This window comes from Pinus tabuliformis, chromosome 1_2, assembly GCF_031772625.1.
Source record: "Pinus tabuliformis cultivar Carrire ecotype Pingquan chromosome 1_2, CPIR1, whole genome shotgun sequence".
Lineage (NCBI taxonomy): Eukaryota > Viridiplantae > Streptophyta > Pinopsida > Pinales > Pinaceae > Pinus > Pinus tabuliformis.
In genome coordinates this window covers 907,614,684-907,625,231 of record NC_142298.1, presented here as the reverse complement: position 1 = coordinate 907,625,231, position 10,548 = coordinate 907,614,684, and the positions used below count along the sequence as shown (strand labels likewise).

Below are 10,548 nucleotides of genomic sequence, written 5' to 3'. Positions count from 1 at the left end.
TGATTAACTACTAGCTACTATCTACTGGCTAACTAGCTAACATCCACTGGCTAACAAAATGACTAACTGGCTAACCAAAATGAGGCCCTAAGCCTTCTTATTTATACAATTTGAGGACCCAACAGTCCTCTTAAAATTTAGGGACTTGGCTGCCCAAGACTTGTAGTTAACAGCAGTCCTACTTGACTTGCTTGGCTGCCCTTGTGCTCATTGATTTGGTGGCCTTTGAACTCCGAGATGATAGTGGAGAATTCAAGGTAAGGGCCCATAAATGAGGGGGACACCTTCCTACAAATCCTCTAGCTTGTTCTCCCACGAATTTGGCTGCCAAGTGCTCATTAAGACCTTCAATTTTGTCTCCAAGTGGACCAAAAAGGCTACACAAAGCACCCATTAGACTTGTTGGCATAATGACTAACGAAATTCACTCTATTAACATAAATATAATCAAAACATGCAATAAACTAATGAGAATGGTGGATTAAGTCAAATTAGGAGGTTGAATGAGCCCAAATAATTGTCCATTTTTGGGGCTCATCATCACCCCCCTACTGAAAGTGTTGCTCATCCTCTGAGAAACCAATCTCTCTCCTCATCTTTGATGGCCCTGGTGGCCTCCTTGGCTAAAATCTCGGCCGATTTCTCCTTTGGCTTCCCTCTTTTCAAACTTCCTGTAGAAACAGTTCGCTGGCTTCCTGTAGAAACAATCCTCTGTCTTCCTGTAGAAACAGTCTGCTAACTTCTTGTAGAACCAATTTTCTCTGATTTTGCTTGCTTGGCTGGGGGTGCCTTCTCCTTGAACTGTGCTGTGGCAGCCTTCATCTTCTCCTCCTTTCTGCTCTTCTTCCTCACGGCCTGCTGCTTTTCCTGTTGAATTCTCAGCCTTGTTATGAGTGTGCAAGTATATGCAATCATATGGAAGAAATGGTGGCCTTGGCATTTCCTAAAACTTGCAACGTGAGGGCACTCGTATGTTTTGTAACAAGGAAGTTGGTTAAATTCACAAGATAAGCCATGGTCATGTTTCCAAGTAACAGGAATATGACAAAGGTGTTTTCTCTGGCTTTTTCAATAGCAATCGCTACTACATTACCCTCCACAAAAAGAGTAACAGGAAGCAATAACAGCGCAGCAATTGGTTCCATGTACATGAGCAAATTCATAGAATGAAGCTTCTCTGCCTCCGAGGTAAGCAGGAGCCCCTGAACAACTGATTTCAATGCTCTGGCAGCAGTTGATCCTAGGCAAACCAAAAAGCCAAAAAGGTGGAATAATGGCTTACTGTTGCTTGCAATAACAGTGCCAAACACCACAGGCACCAAGGCCATATAAACCACAGAAGACTCCCTCTTACATGTTATTATAAATGCAAAATATTGCTGTGAAGAAGGGAGTTGTTGCCCCAATAGTTTGACTGAAGGAGACTGGCAAATAGCACAGAGAAATATTGCCACAAACAACCGAGAAGGAGAAAATGAAGCTCAGTGCCAATATCTCAAGAAACTGTCTCCTGGAGATGATGAACTGCATTGGTACAATCTCTAACCATGAAATTGCCAGAAAACCATAAAATGAACAGGCACACATGTGCAACATTGTGAGGAATATTGGGTATCTGCATCCAAAAACTTAGTAGGCATTTGTTAAGCAATAGCACACCAATATTGGAAGAGTACCAAGCTGATATAATGAGAGCTGTTGTAATAGTCTGGGACACAGGAAATGCACCATATTTTCCTTCTCCTGTTCTCGATTTAGACATCTCCAAACTAGCTTGGATCTGTGACATAATCCCTTTACAATCTTGGATCACCTGCATAAAATTCTGATATGATACCTTACTCTGTTTTAACAATTATGTTCATGCATGCAAAAGACCCTAACCACGTTTTTTCTTCTGTTCTCTTCCTTTTTTTTTTTGGCAGAAAGAGATCTGAAGGACATTAAGAATTCTTCAGCTATCTAGTTATGAGAGGAAGAGTTTGCTTCTATAGAGAGAGGACAGAGACCAATTTTTCTTCTCAGGGCAAATTCAGATATGAAAATTTTAAAAGTTACGTCCATAGGCTGGCTCTCACAACTGCATATGCCTTCTTTATAAGAGAATTTTGGACCAGAAACGTGGAGAGATGCAGAAAAACTGAGAAATTCCATGCAACACACAATCACACTGCTATTTTTGACTTACAGGAAAACTGGTCTCTAATTCTCCTGCTCCAGATAGTTCAATTCACCACCTTTCAAAATATATATCATGCGTGGAAGAGTGCTTTCGAGCCTACCCTTCTTGGAACTCCAAATCTGATGAGGGAAAGCTCAGGTTTCTTTGTTCCAAAACGTTGTGTCATACTTCCTGTAGAAGACCCACCCGTTTTCTGTAGAACGCCCTTGCATAGGTGGGTTTAAGAAAAAAAATGGCTGAGAAAGCTTGGTTTGCTGCTATGGGGCTGGTATGGAGCTTGTTGCAGCTGCAAGAAATGTGATAAACTGGAAACAACATCGGTGAGAGTTCGATTGGCCATTATGAAGATTTCCGTTGATGGAGGGTGAGCTGGCCAACTGCACGTTGGCCCCATGCAGACTGTTGGTCCCCACTGTAGTGTAATTACGAACTGTAGTCCTCTGCCTATAATCTCATCCATCAATCACGCTGAAGTTTAACTGTCCATCACTACCTGTTTTCAATTTTCTTCCTGAGATGGCTGAGCGCACGTGTCTCATTCACCCACCAAGCGCTGTTGAACTGGATGAGGGTGGCCAGTTAGCTGGCCACCGATTTTTCTAAATCCAACCATCTCATTGCTCATGCTGTTTACGAATTACATTCATGCGAATAGAGGAACGAGTTTAGTCACGTACCTGAAGTCAAACGACTGCTTGTGAAGCTTTTTGCTGCTGCATGCTCATGTTCTGCTGCTGCATGCTTGGATCCTTTGATTACATGAGGTCTTGGCTGATGATTTTTGATTGCTTTTCCTTGTGCAGGTGTCCTCTGGCCGGATCTGAGCTACATGCAATTGTTTCCACGTTCAGATATGCACCTTCAAGCTGCTGCTGCTGCAATGTCACAGAACCAGAACTTGTTTTCGCCATTTCTCCCAAACGCTAAAGCAGATTGATCTGAAACTTGCTGAGCATGTTTCTATCATCATGATGCATCTCCCATAGCAAAATCGTGATCAATGGATGCACGGATTTCGAGAAAAATGGAAAATGGCTGAAGATTTTAGAGCTCGATTTCTCGGAAACCGTGCATCGGAATCGGCTGAAACTGCTTGGGTAGGTTACCATCACTCACATGCATATCCCCATGAAACAGGTTTTGAAACGGATGCACGGTTATGGAGAAAATGCAAAAATGGCTGATGGTGATGGAGGCTAATTTCTTGGAAACCGTGCACCGGAATTGGCTGAAACTGCTCAAGCATGTTTCCATCACCCTTGTACAATTCCCCATAAAACGGTTTGTCAAATGGATGCATGGTTTTCAAGTTATGGCAAAAACAAATTTTGTTCTAGGTGTTTTTGCTTCAAGGCACTTTGCATGTGTTTGCATGGAAGGGAAAACTGAGCTTGGGCTGTGATGCAGGTATGGAGATGATGGAGGAGGAGTTGGAAGATTGCATGAGGACTTCTGAACCCTTGAGGAAGCTACCATGTTCACCAAACCACTTTTTGAAATCCATGTCTAGTTTCCCACAATTTCTACAGGAAGTTCCTGTAGAAGCACAATGAGGTGGAAAAAATGATGGAGGAAGGCAAGGGATGGACACACAAGTGCTTGTAGGCCTAATCAACAGATTCCCACCATTAGATTCACTTTTGAAATTGGATTTGGCTCGTCCAAAGGTTCTACAGGATGTTTCCTGTAGAAATACAGAGCTTCCTGTAGAAGGCACAAGAAAGATTCCTTTAACCATGATTTGAGTGCTCCTCCTGTCATGAAACGTCCTTCTTGCAACCTGCAATTAGCCAATGGAATTAGTTTTATTTTTCTTTTTATTTTTCTCTTTTTTTTTTTTTGAAAAACAACTAGGGCGCCTCATGGAGGTTTTCACCCTAATTGCCTGCCGTGGGCGCCTCCAAGGGAGGTTTTCACCCAGAGATCTTATTCCCTTTTATTTTCTCTTTTTTCCAACCCATTGACCGTCTCATGGAGGTTTTCAATCAATGAGCCAATCTAAGGCGCCTCCGAGGAGGTTTTCACCTTAGATTTCTATTTTCCTCTTTTTTCATTTTTTTTCTTTTTCTTTTTTTCTCTTTTTTAATTTTTTTTTCTACCCTACCCTACTTGAAAAACAAACTCGTTCTCAAGTGTAAGAATACTTCCAATGGAGCCATGTGCACATCGAGATTAGCGACAAGATGATGTGGAGGCTCGAAATGCATGCTTGGATAGGTATCCAGATCTCAGAGACCAACTGATCTGACCTTGAAGGGATCAAACATAGCTGAGAAAGAGAGTACTGCTGCAACTTAGTGACTGTCTGGAACCATATCTCAATATAGCTTTGATATCCTTGGTTCTTTTGCTGATCTGGATCATTCTTCATGTCACCTTCTAACATGACTTTCGGATCTTCCTCTTTTTGTTGATCTTTCTCTTGAGTACATGGAGGATTTGATGATAACCATGAGGGAACTCTCTCGATCTCTGATTTAGATCTCTTCTCTTCATCAAGTGCAGCACATGGTTCTTTGATCTCCTCTTTGGAACCTTCTTTTTCCTTTGCTCCTTCAATGTTGTCAATAGATTCTCTCTTTTGCAACACTCTTCCTGAGCTTTGGTGAACATCTGTTGGTATCATCCCAAGACCCCTTTTTCCTCCCAAAAACATATCATTTATCCATTCATTTTCATCATATATCCCTTAGAATCCTTGAAAATTGATTATTAATAGTCTTATAGTTATTAAATTGCATAGAAATTGATTTAGGGGTTTTATGTTGAAGAATTAGAAGTTTTTGATGAAATGGTTACAAGAAGTTCCCACATCCTGTAATAAGCTTATCGTTTGACATGTGGCGCAGCAGTTGGGCTAGAACGAAAGGCATGGACGAAAAGCAGAATGTCCAAGCATGGACAAACACCTATCTCCCAGCCGAATCGATCCTCCTATATGCGCGGTCAACTCAAGTCAAAGCATGGCACCTGGCAGACAAAAGCAGCAACAGCAACTCGTTCTGTTTTTATTTGGTTTTTGTTCTTTTTGAAAACACTTAGGATAGAAACATTTTGAAAAGGCCTGATGTAATAAAAGCGGCAACAGCCGAATGTACATTCATTGTAGCAATGACATGGCTGTGGATATACATATGTAAATACAGTCCGGTTAATGGTTAATGTTTAATCGTTGAATCGTTCCAGAACAGAGTTTTTAAGTTTAATACTAAGACCTATTCACAGTTACGACTTGTGTATCTCGTGCATTGATTTGGTAGCCGATCGATTATAAGCCAGTGTACCCTTGGAACGCGGACGGGCCCTGCGTTCAATCGGTATACTATCCATTTATTTCATTTACATTTCGGTTATCGTATGGTTTGCACAGTGATTGGATTTCGATTTCAATAGGTTTTATATGGTTTGCATAACAGTTACAATTACATAGCTTTCGATTTCCATAGCTTTCGATTTCCATTGAATGTATATGGTTTGCGCTTATGGTTGGTTTGCATTTATGGTTATGCTGCACAGTCATCACTGAGATTTGGAAGTGCATCCTGTAAGGGATTCGATCCCTGTGTGTCTTGTAAAAGCACCATCATAAACTCTGTTTTTATTCCACAATTCATTTATGCTCTCTATATAGTTTGATATAGTGTAAATATCATTGGATGCTGTGTGTTTACTGAACAAGGGTTTTCTGGGTAATATCTTTGTAAGGAGATTAAAATCATTGTTACAGTCATACGCAGTGCTTAGGTTTGCACAGTCATACATAGTGCTTAGGTTCAGGGTTTAATTTGGTAAATGCATTTAATGATAAGCATTGTAATCAGGTATATTAGTAAGGTAATCTGAGTGTTTGAATGATAGGTGACATATCCCAGCCTTCCGTAAAGAAGCCTTGTAACCTACATCATAATCACTTGGCCAACAATCCTTTATGTCTATATATTTTAGACCATACCTCTAAGCTTACGCACCTTGGTCGATATTAAATATAGAGTCTAGCCTAGTACCCTAGCTAGAACACTACAACATCATTGAGCTCAAAAGGAGTCATTTGCACATGTTGTGCCTCAGCTTTGCAACTGGGTTGAGCTGCTCCATTGTATGGCTTTGGAAATGGTATGGGTAGTTGAGCGGAGGTGTGAAATTGAGATGGAGATGGATGGCATTGTGGTTGGGTAGGCATTTGGGGTTGCCTTGGTGGAGGAGGAGGCGATGGTTGTGGGTGAGCAGGTGGTGGAGGAAAATGAGCGGGATGAGAGTTGTATTGGGGCCTCCACTCCTGATAAGGTGCATTCCACTGAGGCTGTGGCTGAGCATAAGAGTGAAATGAATGAGCAACTGGTTGGGCATAATATGGATCTGTGAAGGAACAAGGAGAATATGACCAAGGAGGAGGTGTAGACCAGGAAGGATGAGCAGGGGGACCCCAAGAAGGCATGAAAGTGGCTTGATCAGGGTCATAATAGGTCTCGGGTGTCCCTTGCAGTTCCTGCTGGTAAGATCTAGGTCCATGCGGCCAACTTTGGTTCATGTAATAGAGTGATTCAGTGGCTCCTTTGGCTCTCTGATATGCAGCTTTGAATCTGGGTAAGGAAGGGCACTGATATGTAGGATGGTATTCTTCACAAACAAAACACACTTCTATGGAGTACAATGGACATTCATTCCTAGGATGCTTTCTAGTGCACCTAGGACAAAAAATGACCAAAACCCTCTTGGCTTCCTCTTGCTTCTGTTGGATCCGCAAGGTATCCAGTTGCATGGCAAGAAACTGCCTCATATCACTCTTGAAATCTTTGATCTGATTTTCAAATTCATCTTTCGACAAGGGACTGCTCCTAACATTTCTACTTGTAGCCATTTGCTCAGAGGAATGTTTTCTTCTTCTTCTCCCCTAGAGGCTCTTTAAATATGCCTTGATGTCCACCCAGGGGTTCTTCTTAGTCACAACCATCGAAGAAGAGAGAATGTTGGCTGTGTGAAGCAGTGGGGGTGTTGTGCAATCATTTTTCTAACTTATCTCTACTCCTACAAGGCATGAAATGAAATCTTTTTGGTTGATTTTTTCTTTTTTCTACTTCTACTTGCAAAAATGAAATAGATTGAACTGCAACTAACTATCTTGCTGAAATGAAAATGCGGAATTGAAATGAAAGCAGGAAAGGACTAATTTATTTTGCTCAAATGAAATTGCAGGAATGAAATGCTAGTCTACGCTTGCAGAATTGAAACGCTAATCTACGCTTGCAGAATTGAAATTGCGGAATTGAAATGCTAATCTATGAAAGCGAGAAATGCTAATCTATGAAAGCGGGAAATGCTAATCTACTTTTGCATAAACGAAATTGCATAATGGAAATGAAATAAACTACTTAGCAGAAGGTTGTAGTAGAAAATAGAAGAATAGCGGCAATCACCAATACTCTGACGCTTCCCCGGCAATGGCACCAAAAAGAAGGTGAGCTCCAGTATTGTAGCAATAATGCTACAACTCCTGGAACTCCCTTCTTTAATTTTATCAACCCGGTAGTTTGTAACAAACTTGGAAGCGACGGTGCTGTATGCACAAGTACTAGCTCTTGCCGCAGCTGTCACTTGGTCAGCTGGCACAAGTCCGCTAGGGGCTCAAGCCGACTTCTATGAGCTCTTAGAAGAAGCTTTTTAACTGATGGACGAAAGCTAACTCAAAGGAAGCTAATCTACTTGCGGAAAGAAACTGAAAGCCAAAAAGAAATACAAACCCTAGCAAACCCTAATTCTACCAACTAGTCCTACTGATGCAAAAATGAGAATGCAAACTACGAGAAGAGATGCCATTACTTCTAGGAAGGTAAAATGCATGTGTCTAAGTTATCACTATCTGAAGAAAACATCTTTTTGTATTTTTGCTTAAGTTGTTGAAATTATCATGCATGTGCTTCTAACTAGTTTTCCACTGTGCAGGGATGGATCGGGGGATGAAATGATTTGGGAAAGGTTGGGATGGTACAGAGAGGGTCTAAAGGATCCCTAACATTCTTTCTGAGAGTTTCACAAAGTCTGGATGCCATGCAACCGTGTTTATGAACTTCTACAGGAAGTCTGCAGGGGTTTCTACAAGAAGTTCTGAAGTTCTTCTACAGGATGGTTCGAAATGGGATTTTTGAGGATGGGTGATTGATGGAAGATGCATGGATGGTTATGGAGGTAGGATGGGGGTCTGAAGAGGTCTAGGGCTTGGTGGATGGGGCTAAGGAGCGATTGGATTTGTTCAAGGGAGAGTGAAGCAATGTTGCACAAAAATTAGGGTTTTGGGAGCGAATGGCAAACGTGAAGCAAGGGTTCTAAGTAGAGGGTGGAGTGGATGGTGTTGATGGAGAATAAGCAGATGAAGGAGTGGTACAGGTGCTCTGCAAGTCGTTTTTCCAATCTGAACCAACAAAACTTATAAATTCAAAGACCTAGTTACATTGACCTAATTTGCTAGCTGTTAGTAAAGAGAATGAACAGAAGTGTGACCTGCAATGAAACCATGTATTTTAAATCATGCAAATAAGAAAATGAAAGTTTGAACTTGTAACCAACTTCTACACATGAAAATCAAACACTAGTGATTGCATGGCAAAGCAAAATCAGTGTTTTTGTGGGCAGCAAAGTCATCCTAGTCACAGCTCCTGATCCCACTAAGGGAGAGGTGAAACCACAGATGTTTGTTGGCCCTTTTCTTGAAGCTTTTTCTGTTAACAACTTATCAACTAAATCTAAGCATGAAAAGCTATTTTACACATAAAAAACAAACTAAATAGCAACACAAGAGTTAGATCTAAATAGCAGATTTTATTTTAAGAACGCAGCAAGCACACATAAAGATAAACAAGGGAGGTACTGGGCGCTTGAGATGGGCCCAACCCCAAGAGCTACAGCCTACCAAGAGAGATTTAAAGCTGGTGCAAAGCTGGATTCATCTTTATTAATCAAGAATGAAGAGTTACATCAAAACTGTCCACAAGGAGAGCTTGAGAATGAGCTGAAAGCAAAGCTAATCTATTGCATACAAATCGAATTACAAAATGACTACAACAAGGCTATGAAATGACTAACTACTAGCTACTATCTACTGGCTAACTAGCTAACATCCACTGGCTAACAAAATGACTAACTGGCTAACCAAAATGAGGCCCTAAGCCTTCTTATTTATACAATTTGAGGACCCAACAGTCCTCCTAAAATTTAGGGACTTGGCTGCCCAAGACTTGTAGTTAACAACAGTCCTACTTGACTTGCTTGGCTGCCCTTGTGCTCATTGATTTGGTGGCCTTTGAACTCCGAGCTGATGGTGGAGAATTCGAGGTAAGGGCCCATAAATGAGGGGGACACCTTCCTACAAATCCTCTAGCTTGTTCTCCCACGAATTTGGCTGCCAAGTGCTCATTAAGACCTTCAATTTTGTCTCCAAGTGGACCAAAAAGGCTACACAAAGCACCCATTAGACTTGTTGGCATAATGACTAACCAAATTCACTCTATTAACATAAATATAATCAAAACATGCAATAAACTAATGAGAATGGTGGATTAAGTCAAATTAGGAGGTTGAATGAACCCAAATAATTGCCCATTTTTGGGGCTCATCAATGACTAGGTATAGTCATACTTCCAACGTAATTATGTAAGCATGTTCGTTCCTGCATGTATGTACGGATCAATCATTAGTAACAAAAATATCAATATAATTATACTAAGAAAACTAAATCTGAAAGAAGATTGTACATATATTGTTAGCAGCTTATTCACAGTTACCTTATATTGAAATGTCATTTCTATTTGAATTTCAATTGGATCATAGAAATTTGGATGAATTTCTATTAATGATTGGAAGGGATTCAAAAGAGAAGATGACAGGCCAAATCTTAGAAATGAGATTTTAGATGCAATGGTCTACATAAATTTGTTAGTGTTACGTGCAAGTGTTAAACTATTAACAATCTTCTGTGAAGGAAATATTTCCGAATATTTTTCAAATGGGTCAATGAAAAATGGATGAAATTCTGTTAAATATAATGAAAGATTATTAATTGAATTAGATTGTTGGTCATATTGTGAAAATACACTCTCTTGTTGGCACTGCATTGGAGAAGAATGAAGTAATTGATAAGAAACGAATATTAGTTGGAAGTAGAAGAGAAATAGCTCTTGATGTTCATAATTAGAATGTGAAACTTCATTTTACCATTCGGGCAACACATCAAATTGAGTGTTTAAAACTGAGCTGCTCAATATGCCAACATAAAGTATCTAAAAATCGTAAACTAAAATTAGAAAAAAAATATGAATTTAAACAAAATAAATGAAGGAAAAATAACAAAATTGAATTGTAGTTTACACTAACGT

General features: G+C 40.3%; 1 pseudogene; it reads right to left on the bottom strand.

Annotated features, from left to right (window-relative positions):
- Positions 1 to 911: 911 nt before the first annotated feature.
- On the bottom strand, positions 912 to 9,462 carry LOC149208891 (putative sugar phosphate/phosphate translocator At1g12500 pseudogene; annotated as a pseudogene).
- Positions 9,463 to 10,548: the final 1,086 nt, after the last annotated feature.